The sequence below is a fragment of the Salmo salar genome, chromosome ssa24, assembly GCF_905237065.1.
Source record: "Salmo salar chromosome ssa24, Ssal_v3.1, whole genome shotgun sequence".
Classification (NCBI taxonomy): Eukaryota; Metazoa; Chordata; class Actinopteri; order Salmoniformes; family Salmonidae; genus Salmo; species Salmo salar.
Window position 1 is genome coordinate 35,594,986 of NC_059465.1, and position 25,779 is coordinate 35,620,764.

General features: G+C 43.2%; 1 protein-coding gene across 4 annotated transcripts in view; it reads left to right on the forward strand.

Moving 5' to 3' along the window:
• Positions 1 to 25,779, forward strand: part of rhobtb4 (Rho related BTB domain containing 4) — a 72,067-nt gene continuing 46,288 nt past the window's right edge. For 2 of the 4 annotated variants that reach the window (XM_045706688.1, XM_045706685.1), the window contains exons 1-2: positions 1 to 233; positions 950 to 1,059. The gene's annotated coding sequence lies outside the window, so the exon portion shown is untranslated. Of the gene's footprint in view, positions 234 to 279; positions 859 to 949; positions 1,060 to 25,779 lie in introns of those variants that run through there. The other 2 variants (XM_045706687.1, XM_045706686.1) reach the window with 2 other exon arrangements.

The following is a 25,779-nucleotide window of genomic DNA, read 5'->3' on the forward strand; positions in this document are numbered from 1 at the left end:
TGCCAGTGAGGGCATCCATTCAGTTTATGAATGGATGGGTGTGGCGGAGGCGGCGGGTGAGTGACTGGCGCTAGGCTGTCGTCACTGCTCTCGTTGATAGGCACTGGCGTTTGTCGCTGGCTGGACTGGATTAGAGCGCAATTTGGCTCCTCCACGGTATGTGACAATTGAGTGCGAGAGACAGACAGCGACACCAGAGACTCAAGCCGAGGGGTGAACTTCGGGCGAATTTGGTGAGGCTATGGGGCAGTCTCGCACCGCATGCACTACACGCGTTGAAGGGGTGGAATTGGAGCAGGGTTACAGTGAAACAAAGGATTTGAGATTAACTTTTTTGTCTCAAAATGTCCTTACTGACTAAAAAACAGATCATCTATAGCCTATATAAAAGCATTGCACGTTGTGAATACAACGTTTCCTTTTGTCTTATGCTTGCGATCACATTTGCGTAGACCAGGTTTCGGCTATAGTTAGATTTGGATGAACGTATAGGCAACCAGTCACTGGTTAGATAATAGGCTAATAAAAAAGCTCAAGAAATGTACAAAAATATATATTGTTTTGGTAAAGGCGATAGAAGGAAACAGACAAAGAAAGTCGGGCACATGCCTTTCCTCCAATGGCCCCTTTTAGGTGTGACAGAAACAACAAAGGACGTGGACAAACTCGCATCAGCACCAGTGAACAACCAGTCCCCTAAACAAGATTGTCTGCAGCTTTTGCAATATGCTGCATATTTACATTCCTTCTGGCGTCTGTACAGTCGGGAGTGTTTTAGAGCTGACTGGTCACAACAAAACCGGTCCAAAAGGCATCGGAAGACAGGCGTCAAGTCTCACCAAGAAAAAATACTTGCCAGTAAATATTAAGTGCACACTGTTCACAAATCTTTTTATCAGTAGCATGCAGGAATGTACTGAAAATAGTTATTGTGTGTTGTGCCTTGCAGCTGAGAGGGAAGAGAAATATATGAGCTCTGTGAAAATAACTAAAAGTGGAGAGAGTGAAGTGGACTACGCAGAACACCGAAAAGATTCCAGAGGCGAATGACCATTGAAGGTAAGTTCCTAATTGACTGCGAAATAATTTATGCTAATGTTTTATTATCATAAGAAAACGAAATTACAAGCAACTGACCACACATGGACAGTGGTATACAGACGTTTCGCGGGCACACCGTAGGAGCCATGGAAGGTCATTAGAGCACACCATAAACTAAACGTTTTGCAAAGAACAGGCGTTTGTTATTGGACAAATTCAGGTAGGTCCCTCTGTTTCGGGGTGTTTGCTTCCTTTTGGCAACCTCATAAACAATTCATGGTAATTCATGGTAACCTCATAAACAATTCATTTAGACCTGCCGTTTATTTGTGAGGCGTTTATTTATGGTGTGTACTTGCTGATATGTGTGCTGAGGGAGCATGTTGCTGTTTTAAAGCAAATTTCATGCTATTCTACACATTTTGACATGGGTCAGAGAAAACAATTTGCAGTTGTATAGCTAATCTCATGCTATTCTACACATTTTGACATGGGTCAGAGAACAATTTGCAGTTGTATAGCTAATCTCATGCTATTCTACACATTTTGACATGACACAGAGAATTTAAAATTCTTAAAGCTTATTTCCTGCGATGGTAGCGCGGTTAAACCCGTATATTAGGCCAAACGTTTCAACAACCTATAGGTAACAGAAATCTTATTAAAAATAAATAGAGTATTTATCATGGGTTTGTATAACCAATGACTATCTCAATAAGATAGGTTACTTTCTTTCATAGCACCTGCGGTCAGTCGACCATGACAAAGAGAAAGCCACCACAACAACGTGTCTGCTGAGAAGTTACGTTATCCACTGTAGCCTATAAACGTTCAAGCGGTTTGCCTCTGAAAATGACACCACCCTCCATATCTTTATCAACTTGACCAACAATCCGCATAATTCCCCCATCTCTCTCTCTCTCTCTCTCTCTCTCTCAGTTCAAAGGGCTTTATTGGAATGGGAAACATATGTATACATTGCTTCATCTCTCTCTCTCTCTCTCTCTCTCCTCTCTCTCTCTCCTCTCTCTCTCTCTCTCTCTCTCTCTCTCTCTCTCTCTCTCTCTCTCTCTCTCTCTCTCTCTCTCTCTCTCAGAATTTCCCACTTTATGAGATGTGGATGGTCAGATACAGTGTTGACATCTGTTCCTCTGCTCTGTTTTTGTACCAGCTGTAGAATTTGAGCCATTCCTCCTTGGGTGAGGCCTGTCCGGCTCTGTGGAATATGTTAGTCTCCGGAGGGGGCTGGGAGTGTGTATTGGCAACTGGGGCTTTCCACTGGGGTTGAACACCAAACATTCCAGGCTGCTGGATGAAGGGTTAGCGGGCCAGCTCTGCGCAGCTGGGGGCCATATAAGACGCTGTGTCTTTGTGTGTTGAGCAATATCACACACACACACACACACACCCTCCGACCCCCACCACTGTTCAACTCTGCATACCCCAATGAACGCATGGGGTGGGAGGCCGTGGGGAGGGCTGTGTGTGTGTGTGTGTGTGTGTGTGCATTCCACTCTCTACCAAGGGACAGAGAGCTGCTGAAACCATGTGACATCTCATAACAGTCAGACATAGTCTCTGTTAGATACATTGCAAGACAAAGGAACACACACACAACGACTGCACAGTGCACACGCGTGCAAACTCTCTCACACACACACACACCCATTGGCACTTTGGCAGTCATAAAACATTCACAGAGATAATCACAGAGATACTCACAGAGATACTCACAGAGATACACTAAACAAAAGTTAGTTATTCTTTCTAAACCACATGATGTTTTTCTCTCTGCTGAAGTAATGCTGTTTCAGGGAGAGGAAGAGAGGGAGAGAGGGAGAGAAGGAGAGAGGGAGAGAAGGAGAGAGGGAGAAAAGGAGAGAAGGAGAGAGGGAGAGAGGGAGAGAAGGAGAGAGGGAGGGGAGAATGTAGCAGGCGATTGAAAGAGGGATGCCAATCATACAGTTCTTTCTTTCCTTTCTCTCTTTTCTGGCTGCCACTGTGGTTGTTTTTTAAGCAGGGTGTCCGTGTGCAAAGAATGTGTGTCCGCGTGCGCATGCATGTGTATGTGTTTGTATGGTAGAGGAGAGCTGGGGATGAGACAGTGGGCCTCCCCAGAGAGGAAAGGAGGAGCACAGACCCTGAGGAAGAGGGAAGCAGCCTGGAGAACAGCAGAGAGCAGAGAGGAACACAGACAAGAGGGCTAGCTATCACAAAGCCTTTGTTTTGCCAATACAGAGTTAGGAGTCAGGTACTAAGTCCGTTACAACACCTTGTGAAAAACATAAACAATCCAACATGGGCATAACAGAGACAGACAGGCAGAGAGAAAGGCAGACAGACAGGCAGGCAGAGAGGCAGGGCAGGCAGACAGGCAGACAGACAGGCAGGCAGGCAGACAGACAGACAGACAGACAGACAGACAGACAGACAGACAGACAGACAGACAGACAGACAGACAGACAGACAGACAGACAGACAGGCTTCTAGAGTCATCTACTTGCCATATCTTTTACAGTAGTGCTCCCTTACTTCCTCTGCTCTTCAGGCGAATCCTAACTTCCACTTTAAGTAAAATGTTCATTTAGTCTCCCATTGATATCAATGAATAAAAAGACATCAGTTAAAGTTAGGATTCACCCCTTAAAAAGTAAATCCTCTTAGTTGAGTAATGTCATTAGTCAGTGCACTCAGTTACTCTGTGTTACATAGGTCTGATGCTCTGCAGCTGCTACTACACATAACTGTGTGATTATTTATGGAATAACAGATCTAACAAACACTGCCTTTCAAAGACATTTATCTTTTTCTGATATTCATATTTTATTCTAGAAAAACCAAAAATTCATACAGTACGTATATACATGGACGTTTACATTTAAGGTGATCACATATGCACACAAGCACACAGAAACATTTACAAGCCCTCTGTCCTCTCCCCTCTCCCCCACTCTGAAAGCCCTAGGCTGGGGACAGGGCCTGAGTGGGTGTCCTGTTTGGGTCCCTGGTCCAGGGTGATGGTACAGATAAGCGTGCCTGTTGCACAACCCCCCATACTGACACACTTTGGGGTAAGAGCTCCGAGCTTCTAAGCCAAATGTTCAGCACAGCAAAGTGTGCCTTGTTTCTTCTATAGGGATTTTGGCTTCCCGCACTGGGTTGTAGCATTATTGCATTGTCATTTCTGGCAACTCAAAGGCACTCTTTATAAACTTTTCCAGTTGCTAATGACATTATTTGAAGCTCTCCCTCTGCATTATGTAATGATCTCACAGCGTAAACACAGATCCTAAGAAGTGGTGGAAAAAACAGCATGAGCACATTCTTGGAAGGACAGGGCTTCAAATGACAGCACCAGACCTGAGGTAGGACAGGGTCAGGATCTGGGTCAAATGACAGCACCAGACCTGAGGTAGGACAGGGTCAGGATCTGGGTCAAATGACAGCACCAGACCTGAGGTAGGACAGGGTCAGGATCTGGGTCAAATGACAGCACTAGGCCTGAGGTAGGACAGGGTCAGGGTCTGGGTCAAATGACAGCACTAGGCCTGAGGTAGGACAGGGTCAGGGTCTGGGTCAAATGACAGCACTAGGCCTGAGGTAGAACAGGGTCAGGGTCTGGGTCAAATGACAGCACTAGGCCTGAGGTAGGACAGGGTCTGGGTCAGATGACAGCACGAGGCCTGAGGTAGGACAGGGTCTGGGTCAAATTACAGCACCAGACCTGAGGTAGGACAGGGTCAGGATCTGGGTCAAATGACAGCACCAGACCTGAGGTAGGACAGGGTCAGGATCTGGGTCAAATGACAGCACCAGACCTGAGGTAGGACAGGGTCAGGATCTGGGTCAAATGACAGCACCAGACCTGAGGTAGGACAGGGTCAGGATCTGGGTCAAATGACAGCACCAGACCTGAGGTAGGACAGGGTCAGGATCTGGGTCAAATGACAGCACCAGACCTGAGGTAGGACAGGGTCAGGATTTGGGTCAAATGACAGCACTAGGCCTGAGGTAGGACAGGGTCTGGGTCAGATGACAGCACTAGGCCTGAGGTAGGACAGGGTGCAGTCATGAGTGAACAGGGAGTACAGGAGGGGACTGAGCACGCACCCCTGGGGAGCTCCAGTTTTGAGGAGCAGCGTGGCAGATGTGTTGCTACCTACCCTCACCACCCGGGGGTGGCCCGTCAGGAAGTCTGGATCCAGTTGCAGAGGGAGGTGTTTAGTCCCAGGATTCTTAGCTTAGTGATGAGCTTTGAGGGTACTATGGTGTTGAACGCTGAGCTGTAGTCAATGAATAGCATTCTCACATAAGTGTTCCTTTTGTCCAGGTGGGAAAGGGCAGTGTGGAGGGCAATAGAGATTGCATCATCTGTTGATCTGTTTGGGCGGTATGCAAATTAGGGTGGGTCTAGGGTTTCTGGGATAATAATGTTGATGTGAGCCATTACCAAAATTTCAAAGCACTTCATGGCTACGGACGTGAGTGCTACGGGTCTGTAGTCGTTTAGGCAGGTTGCCTTAGTCTTCTTGGGCACAGGGACTATGGTGGTCTGCTTGAAACATGTTGGTATTACAGACTCAATCAGGGACATGTTGAAAATGTCAGTGAAGACACCTGCCAGTTGGTCAGCACATGTCCGGAGCACACGTCCTGGTAATCCGTCTGGCACCGCAGCCTTGTGTATGTTGACCTGTTTAAAGGTCTTACTCACGTTGGCTACGGAGAGCGTGATCACACAGTCGTCCGGAACAGCTGATGCTCTCATGCATGCCTCAGTGTTGCTTGCCTCAAAGCGAGCATAGAAGTGATTTAGCTCGTCTGGTAGGCTCGTGTCACTGGGCAGCGAATGGCTGTGCTTCCCTTTGTAGTCTGTAATAGTTTGCAAGCCCTGCCACAGAAGACAAGCATCGGAGTCAGTGTAGTATGATTAAATCTTAGCCCTGTATTGACGCTTTGCCACTTTGATGGTTCGTCGCAGGGCATAGTAGGATTTCTTGTAAGCTTCCGGGTTAGAGTCCTGCACCTTGAAAGCGGCAGCTCTACCCTTTAGCTCAGTGCGAATGTTGCCTGTAATCCATGGCTTCTGGTTGGGGTATGTACGTACAGTCACTGTGGGGACGATGTCCTCGATGCACTTATTGATAAAGCCAGTGACTGATGCCATCGGAAGAATCCCGGAACATGTTCCAGTCTGTGATAGCAAAACAGTCCTGTAGTTTAGCATCTGCTTCATCTGACCACTTTTTTATAGACTGAGTCACTGGTGCTTCCTGCTTTAATTTTTGCTTGTAAGCAGGAATCAGGAGGATAGAGTTGTGGTCGGATTTACCAAATGGAGGTAATACAATACATCTTCAAATGTATTGGAAACACCCACCTAAAACATGTGTCTGAATGTCTCTAAAACATAACCGCTGATTTGGACTGTTTTTTTAATGTTTTCTCACAGATGTTCTCATACCCAGGGCACATGCAACATTTCTCACAGCCTTATTGACAAAATATGTAGAATAGCATTATGAGACTGCAAATTGAGATGTAGGATCTTAATTTGATCACCCTGTCGCAGGATGCAGGAAATTCAAAACTTGCAGTTTATTTGAGGTTTTATTAAAAGGCTTCTGAAGTTAGTAATTTCCATAATTAGTATTTTCTCTTCCTGCAGGATATTTTTTCTGCTGTAGCAAACTGGCTCATGTTAAGATCTTATATCTATACAGTACGTCACTGTGACTATGTTAGTATTTTGGAGTGTGTGTCAGGGATTTGATCTGGAGGTGCCATTCTGTAGCGTCTGCTGCAGTTCTCATGTTTGTGTTGGAAAGCTGATCCTCCTGGGAGACATAGCACTTCAGTCATATGACAGTGTGTGTGTGTGGGGGGGAGGGGTTGTGCGTGTGCATGAGGGAGATATATATCACTACTGTGTGGGATGTGTCTGTGTTCATGTGTGCATGTTGCATAAGTGTGTGTTTGAGCATGTGTACATGATTGTTTGATTTATTTATTTTATTTTACCTTTATTTTACCAGGTTAGTCTCATTGATGTTAAATACATATTTTACAAGAGAGACCTGGCCAAAAAAGCAGCACACAAAGTTTCTAAGATTTACAACATAAAGCACTTCCCACTAAGTATGTACCGATGACCATGTATTTTTTTGGTCCTGTCTGGACTAGTCCTCTTTTTTGGTCTTATCCGGACCAGCCATCTTTTTTTGGTCTTATCCGGACCAACCGTCTTTTTTTGGTCTGATCCGGACCAACCGCCTTTTTTTGGTTTTATCTGGACCAGCCGTCTTTTTTTGGTTTTATCCGGACCAGCCATCTTTTTGTGGTCTTATCCGGACCAGCCATCTTTTTTTGGTTTTATCTGGACCAACCATCTTTTTGTGGTCTTATCCGGACCAGCCATCTTTTTTTGGTTTTATCTGGACCAGCCATCTTTTTGTGGTCTTATCCGGACCAGCCATCTTTTTGTGGTCTTATCCGGACCAGCCATCTTTTTTTGGTCTTATCCGGACCAGACATCTTTTTTTGGTCTTATCCGGACCAGCCATCTTTTTTTGGTGCTATCCGGACCAACCGTCTTTTTTTGGTGCAGTCCAGCCTTGATTTCAATGCCCACAGACGTCCGGTCCGGACTAGATTTAGCCCAAACATAGACGTTTAGATTTGGTCAGAATTTTGGTAGATTTGGTCTGAATGAATCATAGATGTCTATGGTTCACAAGTTTGGACAGCTCAGTATAGTACAGTAGAGCAGCGGTTCCCAAATATTAGAATAATACCCAGCATGCTTTGCAAGTATTGGTTTTTACATTTCCATTTTGGTCATTCAGCAGATGCTTCTATCCAGAGCGACTTACAGTCAGTGCATTCAACTAAGGTAGATAAAGAACAACATATCAGTCATAGCCAGAATTGTTTTTTTTCTGGATCCATTACTGAGAATGTTATTGTAGTTCAAGTGGTCTGTTGGTTTATTCTGTGAGTTTGACAACTTTGAACATTGTTATAGGCAGTTGTGAAGTTTGAAAAAAATCTAACATACTGTGGCTGATTGGAGCAATAATAAATATTCTGTTGTGATCTTTAGTTGACTCCTTTTTCCTATATTAAGAGGCTTGAAATATTATTGTGATACACTCTCAATAAAGTAAGAATTATATGTGCAGTTTAAATTTGGCTGTATAATTAATGACCAAAAAATACGTATTTCGGTCATTGCACCCGACATCAACATCAGTTTTATTGCATCTTTAATCAACACAACAGTTTTCAGCTGTTCTAACATAATTGCGAAAGGGTTTTGTAATGATCAATTAGCCTTTTATAATGATAAACTTGGATTAGCTAACACAACGTGCCATTGGAATACAGGAGTGATGGTTGCTGATAATGGACCTCTGTACGCCTATGGAGATATTTCATTAAAAATCTGCTGTTTCCAGCTACAATAGTCATTTACAACATTAACAATGTCCACACTGTATTTCTGATCAATTTAATGTTATTTTAATGGACAAAAAAATTTGCTTTTCTTTCAAAAACAAGGACATTTCTAAGTGACCCCAAACTTTTGAACGGTAGTGTACGTCTAAAATATATACAGTACCAGTCAAAAGTTTGGACACACTCTTTCCAGGATTTTCTTTATTTAGACTATTTTCTACATTGTAGAATAATAGTGAAGATATAAAAAACTCTGAAATAACACATATGGAATCATGTAGTAATCAAAAAAGTGTTAAACAAATCAAACTATATTTTATATTTGAGATTCTTCAAAGTAGCCACCCTTTGCCTTGATTACAGCTTTGCACACTCTTGGCATTCTCTCAACCAGCTTCATGAGGTAGTCACCTGGAATGCATTTCAATTAACAGATGTGCCTTTTAAAATGTGAGACTGTGTGAATCAAGCCTTCATGGTCGAATTGCTGCAAAGAAACCACTACTAAAGGACACCAATAAGAAGAAGAGACTTGCTTGGGCCAAGAAACATGAGAAATGGACATTTGACGAGTGGAAATCTGTCCTTTTGTTCTGATGAGTCCAAATGTAAGATTTTTGTTTCCAACCGCCGTGTCTTTGTGAGACGCAGAGTAGGTGAATGGATGATCTCCACATGTGTAGTTTCCACCGTGAAGCATGGAGGAGATGTGATGGTGTGGGGGTGCTTTGCTGGTGACACTGTCAGTGATTTATTTTGAATTCAAGGCACACTTAACCAGCATGGCTACCACAGCATTCTGCAGCGATACCCCATCCCATCTGGTTTGTGCTTAGTGGGACTATCATTTGTTTTTCAATAGGACAATGACACCTCCAGGCTGTGTAAGGGCTATTTGACCAAGAAGGATTGATGGAGTGCTGCATCAGATGACCTGGCCTCCACATTCACCTGACGTCAACCCAATTGAGATGGTTTGGGATGAGTTGGACTGCAGAGTGAAGAAAAAGCAGCCAACAAGTGCTCAGCATATATGGGAACTCCTTCAAGACAGTTGGAAAAGCATTCCAGGTGAAACTGGTTGAGAGAATGCCAAGAGTATGCAAAGCTGTCATCAAGGCAAAGGGTGGCTAATTTGAAGAATCTAAAATATAAAATGTATTTTGATTTGTTTAACACTGTTTTGGTTACTACATGATTCTATATATGTTATTTCATAGTGTTGATATCTTCACTATTATTGTACAATGTACAAAATAGATAAAATAAAGAAAACCCTTGAATGTGTAAGGACAGACGCTTGGTGACGAGAAACAAGTACAGGGAGTGAACATTTAATGAATAACGGACATGAAACAAAACACGAACAGCGTCTGGACAAGGGAAAAATAACGACAATAATGCTGACACAGGGATGAAACTGAGGAATAGACAGATATAGGGGAGGCAATCAAAAACATGAAGGAGCCCATGTGAGTCCAATGAAGTGCTGATGCGCGTAACGATGGTGACAGGTGTGCGTAATGATGGGCAGCCTGGCACCCTCAAGCGCCAGTGAGGGGTGCGGGAGCAGGCGTGACAGAATGAGTAGGTGTGTCCAAACTTTTTCCTGGTACTGTATTTTCAATGTCATTTTGCATACTGGGTACAGTTTAAAAACAAACATTTACACATTGAACAGGCACATTGGTTTTGGGAGGAGTGGTTCAACTTGGGTTCAAAACATTGAAGCTCCCTAAATCATTGTGTGCACAAAGTGTCGACATGCTTGTGTGTATTTTACATTTTTTGCTTAGATGATACTATGCCTTTTTGGTCAGACACACACACTAGCCATGCCTGTTATGTTCAGACTCTTCAGTATTCTCTGGTGTCTCCTTGCATCTCTCTGCTTCCTGCCTTCCTTTAATAACATCCCACATCACACTCCTCCAGTGGCTGTGGGTTTCATTAAATCTGAATTAAGAAACACCATTAGCACCTCCGTCGCCAGCGGTGTTTGTGCATGTGCGTGTGTGTGTGAGAGAGAGAAAGAAACAGATTGAAAAGACAGTATTGAATAGACAGTATTGAAAAGACAGTACCAGAAATTGAGGAGTGATTTGTTATGAATTCCTTCTCCACTTTCTCTACAGATCTTATAGATGTCTGTCATTTCAATGTTAATGTTTTAAATATATGTAAATTGTAAAGTATTTTTGTTTGTAATATATTTTTTGTTACGTGTCAGACCCCAGGAAGACTATCTGTCGCCATTGGCGTCGGCTAATGGGGATCCTAATAAAATCATAAATAAAATCATAAAATTATAAGCTCTAATTTTCTATGTGTTTGACATTGATGCCTGTGCCAATAGGCTAGATAGTGTTTTAGTTGCTAGTAGGCTCAATAGTACTGTACTGGCCAGTTTTAGATCAGGATATTTAACCGGAGGTCCAAAGGGGTCGAGAAAAAATATATAAAGAAATGTTAAATGTTTTTATTAATATCGTTAGCAAAAACAGAATAAACAGCCTTTGAATTACATACCAACAGTAGAAAATAAGAGAATATCTTCTTTCTAATGATTTCTCAACTCCTAATGTTGAGTAAATTACACTATTCGGAGCCATGTAGACTCACTGTAGTATCTGACATAGGCTTTCAAAAAGCATCCACCAATAGGCTACCAGTGCGGCAAATGCCTCTGGCGGCTGGTATGTTAGAGTTTACACTTCATCTTCCAATTATAATGTGGGGAGGTCAAAATAATGAAAAACTATCTACGAAATCTATTCATTTAAAAATGTGGATTACTTCTCCTTGCCATTTATCATTCACCTGATGATAAGACAAGACGTGAAAAATCAAAGTTTTGCTAATGCATGATGGGGGTTCCTGGGTCTCCGGTTTGCCTGGGAGGGGGTCCATGGGCAAGAAAATGTTGAAGACCCCTGTGCTAGATAATATTGTAGGTGCCAGTATGTTAAATAGTATGGTATAGTATTGTATTGGCCACCCTGTTCTTCACTAAGGAGGTTGGCAATTACCACCAAGCAGCATCGAAAAGACATTGGCCATATTCATCTGCCAGAGATAGAAACTAAACTGGATTTTAAATGGCACATGCACACACACACACACACACACACACACACACACACACACACACACACACACACACACACACACACACACACACACACACACACACAGCCTCACACCTAGTTTGACCTGGATGTTTTACAGAGAGATATCTACTATCAAGGCGCTGCAGGTGCTATTCAGGGTCAAACCAGTTTGCATGTTTACAAGCAGTCCAAGAAGCCATAGGATTGGTTGTCCTAATCAACCTTGTGGAAGAAGCCACTTGTTATAATGGGGAGAACTGATGTAACATCACTGCCATAGTGAATTAGTCAGGCACCCAAACCACAGGTTGGATGTGTTGCTGGAGGCGCTTTCATCCCACTGAGTGGGAGAGTCTCCCAGTCTCTGTCTGCCTTTGTGGTCGGCTCCCAGCCCAGCCAATGCTGGAAGGTCACTGTGGAACAACTTTCATCTCTGCATTACCATGGATAAAAGCTAAGCGGGGCCCCTGGGTACAATAAAACACAATGTCATGTATCATGATGTGCCTTATTGTGCATGTCATACCAGGAAGGGATCAGGGCATAGCACGGTGGTAGTGACAAAAGCCACACCGTACTGTATATAGATAATTGCCTCTGTGTGAATTACAGTTATGACTGTTCTCATAAATCTTCAGAGCGCTGGAAATAGGCTCAGCCAGCTCTCTGGTCATTCAGGGTGACTCTTACTAGCTTGTCTTACTGTACATGAATAGCCAGCTCTCTGGTCATTCAGGGTAACTCTTACTAGCTTGTCTTACTGTACATGAATAGATGTGCATGTAGTGTGCTCCTATTTCATCACACTCTGATGATTGCTTTGATTGGCACCTGTGTGACTACATGTACTATAGATACACAGAGCACATCCAACAGTGGAGGCTGCTGAGGGGAGGAAGGCTCATAATAATGGCTGGAATGGAGACAATGGAGTGGCATCAAAGACGTGGTTTCCATGTGGTTGATGCCACTCCATTGACTCCATTCCAGCCATTATTATGAGCCTTCCTCCCCTCAGCAGCCTCCACTGGCATCCAACTAATCTCACCTAGATGTACTAATCATTTACCTAAGAGCACAGTAACTGTTGCTCTATGGGGTCTTGTTCAGCCTTTTCTTAATTCCATAGGTTACAAACTGCAAACTATAAAGATATAAATGTGTAGGAAATCATAGTCAAAAAGTATTGCTGCAACCACAGCCTAAATGGTCTTTCTCTATCTAGGCCTACAATAATCATTTTTTTCAGCCCGTCACTCACTGTCTGTCGCTGTCAATTTGTCTGTGACGCGGTCTTTGACATGTGGGGATGGTTGGTAGCCCATGTAGAGTGGGAAATGTGGGGACAGTGTCCAAGTGGACTACACATAGCTATGTGTGTGGAAAAGATATTTAACTTGTTTAGTACAGTTCGCTTGTAACTCCACTCGCTACGCTCCCGTGTGGCTCAGTTGGTAGAGCATGGTGTTTGCAACGCCAGGGTTGTGGGTTCGATTCCCACGGGGGACCAGTATGGGAAAAAAATGTATGAAATGTATGTATTCCCTACTGTAAGTTGCTCTGGATAAGAGCGTCTGCTAAATGACTAAAAAATGTAAAAACTTTTTTTTTTAAATACTTGTAGCTGTATAGTCTGTTTGTTTGTGTTGTTGGTTTTGGCTAGCTTATTTTCCGCTCGGTAGCTAGCTAGCACTCACTCAAGAGGCTGCTAGCGTCATCATGAAAAGGGGCATGAGGGAAGCCCTACAGTATTATGTTGTTCTAAGTAGGGAGATCGCTCGGGAGCAGGCAATGTTGAAAAATAATCTTTAGACATGTTGTACTTTTCTTAAATGTAGATTTGTAATTGATAAAACAACCAGACAACAAGAACATTTCATTGGAAAAAAAGGTTAAGTTTTTGCTGTGAGCCAATGTGGTAACCTAGGTAACCATAGGTTACATTCCCCTCAGACGGGCGGGGCCGCAATGTTCTTTCTTATACCGACTAGGACTATGAGTTTCCCAGTCAAATTGCCAGGGTTAGAGGTACCAAGCCCGTTCTATTCATTCTATTGCTATGTGCGCTGCTGCTGCAGGGAAGGGGGCCTTGCGAGTCCATGTTACCGCATAACCCTAAGAATGCCAGGCAGTCCCGTCTTCGGTCAGCTGTTCGTTAACCCTAAGAATGCCTGGCAGTCCCGTCTTCGGTCAGCTGTTCGTTAACCCTAAGAATGCCTGGCAGTCCCGTCTTCGGTCAGCTGTTCGTTAACCCTAAGAATGCCTGGCAGTCCCGTCTTCGGTCAGCTGTTCGTTAACCCTAAGAATGCCTGGCAGTCCCGTCTTCGGTCAGCTGTTCGTTAACCCTAAGAATGCCTGGCAGTCCCGTCTTCGGTCAGCTGTTCGTTAACCCTAAGAATGCCTGGCAGTCCCGTCTTCGGTCAGCTGTTTGTTAACCCTAAGAATGCCTGGCAGTCCCGTCTTCAGTCAGCTGTTTGTTTTTTTAAAGGAAATTTAAAACGGTTAATGACGGTTATTTTATTTTTCAAGACAGTCTTCATCCATAACTGTCGGTTACACAGTTATACAGGAATTGTGCTAGCCCTACGTGTGTGTGTGGTGGTGGTGTGTAGAAGAGTATGAAGAACACAGAGCAAAGCAGATCAGACAAACAGTTATACAGGAATTGTGCTAGCCCTACGTGTGTGTGTGTGTGGAGGTGTGTGTGTGTAGAAGAGTATGAAGAACACAGAGCAAAGCAGATCAGACAAACAACATTCAAGCTATTTGGAGTAATCACAACAAAGGCCCTTCCTGTTTGCAGTGGGAAAAGCCCCTATGAATTGAATTGAGTAGGGTCTCTCTTACTGAGCTAGACTGTCTTGTGATACAATATGTTCTCTCTCTCTTCCTCTCCCCCCTCTCTCTTTCTCTTGAACCTGTTCCCCTCTCTCTCGCTCTCTCTCTCTCTGTTGACTTTGTCTGAAACGTTGCAGTGTGTTAGGACCTGTGTTTGTCAGTGTGGTTACAGAACTGTACCTTGTACAGTCTGATCAGTGGCCTCAGGCTGCAGGCAGCTCCACCAGGCTGAAGTCCAGAAGTGTTTGGCTTGGCCTGAGACTGTGTTTGATCAGGCTGTTTCTGGAAAACTGACCACTGGTTCTGCCAAAAGCCCCCCTCTCTTCCACCTCTCCAAGGTCTCTTTCTCCCTCTCTCTCTCTCGTTCTCTCTCTCTCTCTCCCTCTTTCTCTCTCTCTCTCTCTCTCTCTCTCTCATCCGGTCTCTCATCCTCTCTCTCTTGCTCTGTAATATTTGTTGATGTATTAATCTTGCTCACTGGAATACATATCAACAATAGATCTATCATCATTTCATTACTATGTATGACATTAGGAACAATTTCTCATCAACCATGTCCCAGTCCAGCAGCATCGTACCATTCTCTTCCATCTCCTGGTTGGTCAGGGTGAGGTCGAGCAACATCAGTGCTACATTACCTCTCTCTGGCTCTGTGTGTGTGTTGTCTCAACCCCAGTCCAAGCTTTACTGTGACATGTTTTCGCCAAAGTGTGAAGAGCGGCTTGGATCTGTTCGAAGTTCACACAGGTTAAGAACATTCCAACAATCCCACAAGTAGCACAGGGCTGCAAATGCTTCGTAAGTGGATGGTGAAACAGACCAGTGGAAAGATATAGGGCCTAGAAGCAGGGCTGCTTGTATCAGGAACCTCTCTGCATACAGTAGGATACAGATGCTACGGCTGCCCATGTCAAGTGACTCTTTGATCCAGGGTGATGGATCGACTAAAGGACGTAATCTAGAGTACTAAATGAGGTTGGGAACAATTCTGTCAGATGAACCTCGTTTCAGACTGATCTCTGGACGTATGGGACAAGTGGTTAGTGTGTGTTTATTATGCAGAGTGATAGAGGGAACATGTTCACTGGATTCTACTCTTTAAACACTATACACTCTGGACCTAGATGTTTTGATCACTATACCGGCCTTATAGAGTTTTGTCATGCCAATCCTAAATCTGGGAGCTGTGTATGTGTCCCTGGCCTATGTCATACAGAGGTTCCGTGTGTGTGTGTGTGTGTGTGTGTGTGTGTGTGTGTGTGTGTGTGTGTGTGTGTGTGACCAGTGCAGAGGCAGGTCATGGGGCTGTGTGCTTGCATACGTGTGTGTGTTTTGCCTGGGTAACAGCGGCTGAGTGGAGCCTTAATGAGATTAGAACTGGCACTTGACAGAGCCGCACCGTAAGGAGCACCCTGCTGACCTTTGTCCCCCTTTCCCCGCTGAGGGGATGTGTCCCTATAAGATACGGCTGAGCAACCTCGCTCCCCTTCTGGCAGTAAGTACAGGGTGGTGTGTGTAAGTGAGTTGGGGGTTGACGCAGACACATGGCAGGCTATCCGCAGACATCGTTCCGTGTAGTTTGTCTCATTATCGTTCCGTGTAGTTTGTCTCATCATCGTTCCGTGTAGTTTGTCTCATCATCGTTCCGTGTAGTTTGTCTCATCATCGTTCTGTGTAGTTTGTCTCATCATCGTTCCGTGTAGTTTGTCTCATCATCGTTCCGTGCAGTTTGTCTCATCATCGTTCCGTGCAGTTTCTCATCATCGTTCCGTGCAGTTTGTCTCATCATCGTTCCGTGCAGTTTGTCTCATCATCGTTCCGTCAGTTTGTCTCATCATCGTCCGCAGTTTGTCTCATCATCGTTCCGTGCAGTTTGTCTCATCATCGTTCCGTGCAGTTTGTCTCATCATCGTTCCGTGCAGTTTGTCTCATCATCGTTCCGTGCAGTTTGTCTCATCATCGTTCCGTGCAGTTTGTCTCATCATCGTTCCGTCCAGTTTGTCTCATCATCGTTCCGTGCAGTTTGTCTCATCATTGTTCCGTGCAGTTTGTCTACATCAAAGCAGTAAAGAATTCAGAGCGTCCACTTCAAACCCCTCTGCGTCTACCTCTCCTCCCCCAAGTCCTTCTTATTAACTGTGTTGCGCTCAGGGCTGTGGCATTTCAAACACTGAAGCAAAACAAAAACAGTTTAGCTAGAAAACAATGTCTGGAATTTCTTGTTTGACTTGAGCACTGTGAGGTGTTTGACTTGAGCACTGTGAGGTGTTTGGACTTGAGCACTGTGAGGTGTTTGACTTGAGCACTGTGAGGTGTTTGGACTTGAGCACTGTGAGGTGTTTGGACTTGAGCACTGTGAGGTGTTTGGACTTGAGCACTGTGAGGTGTTTGGACTTGAGCACTGTGAGGTGTTTGGACTTGAGCACTGTGAGGTGTTTGGACCAGTTGGTTGAGCACTCATTGCTGCTTGGCATGGATGGGGCCTCTTTGATAAAACTCACCGCTGGCATCATCATCAGAGGCCAGTTTTACAACACTGAGACACAAGGCATTTAAACACAACACATCCTCTTCCCTCTAAGTCACTTCACATTCCCTGCATAGCTGCATTCATCACAACCTCTCATCACAGCTACTGACGTGGACAGGTGGGTTATAGCCGTCTAGCTAGCAGTCTAGCTAGCAGTCTAGCTAGCAGTCTAGCTAGCAGTCTAGCTAGCAGTCTAGCTAGCAGTCTAGCTCAGGGCCATATCCAAACTGATCCTAGATCAGCTCTCCTACTCGGGGCTCTGTCATTCTGTAATTGTTTGTAATGTGTTTTTAGTTCTGTGTTGGACCACAGGAAGATTAGCTGACGTCATGGTGTCAGCCAATGGGGCTCCTAATAAAATTCAAGATTCCTATGCTGAGACGCTTTGTGAATATGGCCTAAGATCTTACCCAGCAGAAAGGCCTTTTGTCAGTGCATACTATAAAGTTGTAGAGCAAAAGGCATGGATATCACAAACAAAACTATCTAAAAGTATGTAGGACCTAAAGTCCTTGCCTTCAATATCTGCTGTTCTATATATGCCTACACAATAGTACAACCAATATAAAGTACAGCATTACAAATGACAACTATAACATTAAATTGAGTAATGCATCAGAAGAAGGAACTGAGGTGCCCTCCATTGTACTATATAACCTCATACCCCACAACAGTTACATACTGGTCAAATGTGTGTTTCCTGTATCATGGAGGCTATGTTGTTGTGCTGTGTGCAGAGACTGATATGTCCTCATTAGGACTAGTGAGACACATACTGTTTACTGACAGCTGGGCTGACACACACTGTGTGTGTGTCTGTGTGCACGTGCGTGTATTTAGGAATGCAAGCTTTACTTTTCCCAACAAGGTCGCCTGCCCCTACAGTAGCATCATCTTCACCCCTCACCTTTGACCACTACGTTTCCCTGAGGACAAGCAAGCAGCTAACTCCACTTCCCTTTGCAAAACAAAATAAAAACTATCTCCCTGCTGACTTCCAAACTTCCTCAAGCTTTCTGGCTCCGTCTGACAGCGTGGAATTGAGAGTTGATTCTGTGGTAAGCCTATCTCTTCACTGGTTTTGGGGGACTGTTGGATGGCCCACTATGACACTGACCTACTCGTGTCAGTGTGGAGGCTTCTGGCTGTCACATGGTGTCTGAGGGGAGCTCTCTGTGGGTGTGGAGGTGCAAGATGCTGGGTGTTTTGACCAGTGGTGGAAAAAGTACCCAATTGTCATACTTGCATAAAAGTAAAGATAATTTAATAGAAAATGACTCAAGTAAAAGTGAATGTCACCCAGTAAAATTCTACTTGAGTAAAAGTCTCAAGGACAGTGGGCTGAGCTGACGGATTGAGACTGAAGCACAGGACATAGGACAGTGGGCTGAGCTGACGGATTGAGACTGAAGCACGGGACATAGGACAGTGGGGTGAACTGACGGATTGAGACTGAAGCACGGGACATAGGACAGTGGGCTAAGCTGACAGGGATTGGGGGTAGTGTCAGTGTCTGAATGTGGCTCATCTTAGGGAGCTGTTGGGTGAATGTTCTCGGGGTCTGGGATTCATGGTTTGGGTACAGAGGGAAGGGGACACAGGCAGACAGACAGACAGACAGATAGACATACTGTGGCCAGTCAGCAAGGCTCCCCTACTGCTCCAGCAGCCTGTGTAAATGTTTTCTATCCCTGTGTGTGTGTGTGTGTGTGTGTGTGTGTGTGTGTGTGTGTGTGTGTGTGTGTGTGTGTGTGTGTGTGTGTGTGTGTGTTAGCTAAATCAACAAATATGGCAGAGCATATTTCCCAGTCTTATGTTTATGTGACGGCCACTTGTGTTACTCTGTATTTTTAGGAAATAATTGACTTTGTTTAGATAAGATAACTCTCTTCCTTAATCTATGGCCTCAAATATTCTCAACCCACAGTTCATTACAGTACACCAGCAAGGATAATTCTCAACCCACAGTTCATGACAGTACACCAGCAAGGATCATTCTCAACCCACAGTTCATGACAGTACACCAGCAAGGATAATTCTCAACCCACAGTTCATGACAGTACACCAGCAAGGATCATTCTCAACCCACAGTTCATTACAGTACACCAGCAAGGATCATTCTCAACCCACAGTTCATGACAGTACACCAGCAAGGATCATTCTCAACCCACAGTTCATGACAGTACACCAGCAAGGATCATTCTCAACCCACAGTTCATGACAGTACACCAGCAAGGATCATTCTCAACCCACAGTTCATGACAGTACACCAGCAAGGATCATTCTCAACCCACAGTTCATGACAGTACACCAGCAAGGATCATTCTCAACCCACAGTTCATTACAGTACAGCAGCAAAGAGACATTTCCAAACACATTTAATAACAATGTGTAATACAATTGCAATAACAAAGTAATAAAACACTGATACAAGCCCAGTGCTTCTTGCGACTGGAACAAGGAAGCCACTTGAGAGTTCTGTCACAAGGCACCTCCTTAACAAGCACTGCCTCTTCTAACGTTATAGCCCTCAGTGTAAGACCATGACCCCCCGCTTTATGCAGCATTCCAATCCCATCATTCATGACGTTCCATTTGTGCCATGCCAGAGGGGGCAAGGGGGCAGCGCTTTCTCAGGACTGGCTTGTGTGTGTGTGTGTGTGTGTGTGTGTGTGTGTGTGTGTGTGTGTGTCCGTGTGAGTGTGCGTACACGCGTCTGCAGGTGGGTGCATGAGTGCATGTGAGTCTGTGCGTGTGTCTGGTGAGGGCTGTGTGTGCGTGCGTGCGTACACTCGTGTGCAGGTGTGTGTGTGAGTCTGTGCGTGTGTATGTGTGTGTCGGCTGATGGACAGGGCTGAGTGACTGCATTGATAAGACTGTGGGAACAGTCTTAGCAGTAACAGCCTATCACTACAGAATGACAGAACTACCTATCAGCACCAAAACATGTTTTTCTCCTACATTCTTTTGGAATGTGCAGTACCTAGGTCCACCAGGAGATGTCAGTCTTCTTTACCTCATACAATCAGTAAAGGGTATTTTTAGGTAGCATTTAAATATTGGTCCTATAATTCCCACCTTTAATGACATTTTCATCCAGAGGATTTTTTGTGCATCAGATGAGAACATTGGAAATATTGGGCCAACATCAGCACTGTCATGCATAGGCCAAAGGCTAAGGAATGACCCTATGACCTGTGATGCCAGAATATTGATTTATTTCACCTTTATTTAACCAGGTAGGCCAGTTGAGAACAAATTCTCATTTACAACTGCGACCTGGCCAAGATAAAGCAAAGCAGTGCGACAAAAACAACAATACAAAGTTACACATTGGATAAACAAACGTACAGTCAATAACACAATAAAAAAATCTGTATACAGTGTGTGCAAATGAAGTAAGGAGGTAAGGCAATAAATAGGCCAATAGTGGCGAAGTAATTACAATTTAAATAAACGTCCTACAGGACACATTGTCTGGTCACAGTGCATGTAGTCAAAGGTAGACTCAGTGAAATTACTTTGCCACGTGCAGCACCGCAGATGTTGTGATGAGCGAGAGTCACACACAGTATCGGCGTGTGGGCACAGGTTTGCTTCACACTTGTACAACGTGGTAGCCACTGGACCAAAACAGTGGAGAAGTTGAGCCTCGTGCTTCAACGCCCTTAGTTGTTGCGGAAATTGACCCACTATGCTGTTTACTTTCTGCATTTACATCATAACGCTGACTCTACCTTTAAAGCTAGAATCCTTAGTTGCTACATCAATTTTTGGATGTATAACTTAATGATATATATACCCATTGATTCTTGAAGAATATAACTTATAAATGCCTCATGAGCAGGGGTGGAAATCCCGGGGGGGACGGGGGGGACACGACCCCCCCATCCTGGGAAAAATATGATTTGTCCCCCCCAATATATCACTGAAACATAACTATGTAATTTAAATAATATTAATAATACGCAATGAAAGCAATTGTGCTGATTATAGACACTTAATAGCGCGTTTTTAAGTTTCAAAAGATTGCGACCCCCCCCCCCACCCTTTGCCTCACAATGGTTTGATCCACTGCCAGTTCCTTAGCTTGCTAGGTAACAGAGAGGTCGTATCTACTGTAAGTTAGTGCTTCAAAGTCCCTGTGATAAGGTTAGCGATAAACTGAAATCCAAACTGAACAGAACTACACTCTCTTCTACCATTGTCTTAAATATATTTAATGGTCTCGTTGCAAAAGCTAAATTGTCGCAAGGGAACTTTTATTTATTTATTTTATTTCACCTTTATTTAACCCAGGTAGCAAAGATTATAGCAAACACCACTGAAACTGAATTGGTGCTCGCTAGCTTTGCAAATTCAGCTATTGTTGGAAGCCAGACAATATGAAACAAACTATTAAAATTACAAAAGGTTGCAGCATATGTTGTATAAATGGTGAACTCATACAGCTGTCAACTCTTGTCATTTTAATCCGTTTCACATTTGCTAGCTACCTTTTAGATCGAAGCCCAAATAGAATGATTGAAGATGATAGAAGCCCATCTCCTACTGTAAATAACCTACACACTGTGTGTCGCCAGCCAGGTAGAAAAATGGCAGAAAAATAAAAGACGGACATCAGAGTATTTTTCAATACACCAAAACGCATAGTAAGAACCCTAGTAGCCTAATATCTCAAAGACTAGTTGATAAAATGTTCATAAGAAAGAAATGAAATTCTAATGGAAATGTTTCACAATGATGTCATTAGGCAGAGCAGGCAACAGATGGCACACAGACAGCAGAGTTGGGGACAGATATGCAGGGACAGACTGGCAGAGACAGGGAGTCTCAGGTAAGTTTGTTGAGTCTTTGTTTGGCAACATTATGAAAGGTTCTCCATTTTTTGGACTTGTAAAATAGGAACATAATTGGAAAATGCCATGGATACCCCCACTCTCAACTTAAACTGGTGACTGAACTAAGATTTGTTAAAGGCAATGGTATTGCTGTTGTGATTAGTTGTGTAGTTTTGGGTACCGGTAGTTAGGAGTACGGCAAACACCTTATTTCTTTGGTTCCTCGATATACATTTACCATATTACAATGTAGGCTATGTGTTACAGCACTACTTTTGGTGTCCCCCTCAGGAATTGCTCTTGAGAAAATTTCATGTAATTGTCCCCTCCAAAGTTGATATCAGATTTTCGCCCCTGCTCATGAGCTTAGTTCAACTTGTTATACTCCAATGTTTGTAAGCAAAGTTAATTTAAACAAACACGGTTTTGCCTCAACACATGGTTAGAAGTATCATTTTGAGAGTGGTTACATTTCTCCATGTCCATCCTTCAGCTTTTTACCAAAACACAGGCAGGGTGATCGCTTTGTTATTGTTTCAATTAAGGATTCCAGCTTTAAGTGTTAAATCTATGCCCTTATAATGAAAATATAAAGTAATGCGTTACGTTAAATAAATGTTTATTCTTGGCAACACAGTGGCACTTCATCCCCTGTGGTAGCTTAATGTTCCAGGCACTGAATTCCCAGACGTTCCGATCATGAAAAATAATGGCTAGTTTATTATACAGGTGAGGGAGGCTTACCTTTCTCATCTACAGTGCCATCTCTGTGCTCCTGTATTTACAGTGGTGGCTGAGCACATGACTGTTGGTGTTGCTGTGTGTGGTAGCACGTTGCCATGCCAATGATCTCACATACAGTGCCTTCAGAAAGTATTCATTCTGCTTGGATTATTCCACATTTGTTGTGTTACAGCCTGAATTCCACACAATACCCTATAATGACAAAGTGACATGTAAAAGAAATGTTTTTGCTAATTTATTGGAAGTAAAATACAGAAATATCTCATTTACACAAATATTCACACCTCTGAGTCAATACATGTTAGAATCATCTTTGGCAGTGATTACAGCTATGAGTCTTGCTAAGTAAGTCTCTAAGAGCTTTGCCCACCTGGATTTTAAAATCTTTGCGCATTGTTATGAAAGAATTCAAGTTCTGTCAAGTTGGTTGTTGATCATTGCTATACAGCCATTTTCAAGTCTTGACATAGTTGTTCAAGTCGATTTAAGACAAAACTGTAACTTGGCCACTCAGAAACATTCAATGTCGTCTTGGTAAACAACGCCAGTGTAGATTTGGCGTTGTGTTTTAGGTTATTGTCTTACTGAAAGGTGAATTTGTCTTCCAGTGTCTGTTGGAAAGCAGACTGAACCAGGTGTTCCTCTAGGATTTTGCCTGTGCTTAGCTCTATTCTATGTATTTTTATCCTACAAAACTCCCTAGTCTTTTCTGATGACAAGCATACCCATAACATGATGCAGCCCCCACCATGCTTGAAAATATGAAGAGTGGTACTCAGTGATGAGTGTGTTGGATTTGCCCCAAACATAACGCTTTGTATTGAGGTTAATTTCTTTTGCACGTTTTTTGCAGTTGTACTTTAGTGCCTTATTACAAGCAAGATGTATGTTTTGGAATATTTTTATTCTATACAGGCTTCCTTCTTTTCGCTCTGTAATTTAGGTTAGTATTGTGTAGTTACTACAATGTTGTTGATCCATCCTCAGTTATCTCCTATCACAGCCATTAAACTGTAACTGAACCTCTACAGGATTGGTGGGTCCCCAGCGGGACGGTTGAGCTAACGTGGGCTAATGCAATTAGCATGAGGTTGTAAGTAACAAGAAGATTTCCCAGGACATAGACATATCTGATATTGGCAGAAAGCTTAAATTCTTGTTAATCTAAACTGCACTGTCCAATTTACAGTAGCTATTACAGTGAAAGAATACCATGCTATTGTTTGAGGACAGTGCACAGTTATGAACTTGAAAAGTTATTAAGAAACCAATTAGGCACATTTGGGCATTCTTGATACAAAACTTTGAACATAAATACAATGGTTCATTGGATCAGTCTAAAACTTTGCACATACACTGCTGCCATCTAGTTGCTAAAATCTAAATTGCACCTGGGCTGGAATAATACATTATGGCCTTTCTCTTGCATTTCAATGATGATGGTACAAATAAAATACAAAAAAACCACATTTTTTTCTTTGCATTATCTTTTATCAGATCCAATGTGTTATATTCTCCTACATTCATTTCACATTTCCACAAACTTCAACGTGTTTCCTTTCAAATGGTATCAAGAATATGCATGTCCTTGCTTCAGGTCCTGAGCTACAGGCAGTTAGATTTGGGTATGTCATTTTAGGCAAAAATTGAAAAAAGTTTGGCCTCATGGCGAAATCCCTCTCCGGCAACAGAGTTAGGAAGGACGCCTGTATCTTTGTAGTGACTGGGTATATTGATACCCCATACAAAGTGTAATTAATAACTTCACTATGCTCAAAGGGATATTCAGTGTCTGCTTTAAAAAAATGACGTAGTCATTCAAATCAAATCAAATTTTATTTGTCACATGTGCCGAATACAACTGTTGTAGACTTTACTATGAAATGCTTGCTTACGAGCCCTTCCCAACAATGCAGAGTTAAAAAAAAAATTGTAACACAAGAGGAATAAAAATAAAATACACAAGAATGGAGCGATATACAGGTCAATGTGCAGAGGTACCAGGTATTTGAGGTAGATATGTACATGAAGGCAGGGTAACGTGACTAGACATCAGGATAGATAATAATAAGGTATTTGAGGTAGATATGTACATGAAAGCAGGGTAAAGTGACTAGGCATCAGGATAGATAATAATAAGGTATTTGAGGTAGAAATGTACATGAAGGCAGGGTAACGTGACTAGGCATCAGGATATATAATAATAAGGTATTTGAGGTAGATATGTACATGAAGGCAGGGTAAAGTGACTAGGCATCAGGATATATAATAATAAGATATTTGAGGTAGATATGAACATGAAGGCAGGGTAACGTGACTAGGCATCAGGATATATAATAATAAGGTATTTGAGGTAGATATGTACATGAAGGCAGGGTAAAGTGACTAGGCATCAGGATATATAATAATAAGATATTTGAGGTAGATATGTACATGAAGACAGGGTAAAGTGACTAGGCATCAGGATAGATAATAATAAGGTATTTGAGGTAGAAATGTACATGAAGGCAGGGTAAAGTGACTAGGCATCAGGATAGACAATAATAAGAATAAAATAAAGAACAGAATAGAAGCAGAAAGTTGTGTGTGTGTGTGTGTGTGTGTGTGTGTGTGTGTGTGTGTGTGTGTGTGCGCTTATGTACTGTAGTGTATGTGAATGTGTGTGAGTGTCAATGTAGTGTGCGTGAGTGTGTGTATGGTGTGTATATATAGTCTAGTGAGTGTGCATAGGGTCAGTGCAAGATAGAGTCAGTGCAGACAGTTTGGGTACCATTAATTGACTATTTAGCAGTCTGGCTATTTGGCAGTCTTATGGCTTGAGGGTAGAAGCTGTCTCAGTTGGTCAGTTTTCGGGCCTTCCTCTGATATAGATAATATGATATAGAGTTCCTGGATGGCAGGGAGCTCGGCCCCAATGATGTACTGGGCTGTCCACACCACACTCTAGCGCTTTTTGGTCAAGGGCGTTGCATTTGCCAGACCAGGCGGTGATGCAGCTAGTCAAGATGCTCTCGATGGTGCATCTGTAGAACTTTTTGAGGGGCCCATGCCAAATCTTTTCAGCGTCCTGAGGGGGAAGAGGCACTGCCTTGCCCTCTTCACGACTGTGCGGGTGTGTGTGTACCATGTTAGGTTCTTCAAAAATTATATTAAACACTATTATTGCACACAGAGTGAGTCCATGCAACTTATCATGTGACTTGTTAAGCACATTTTT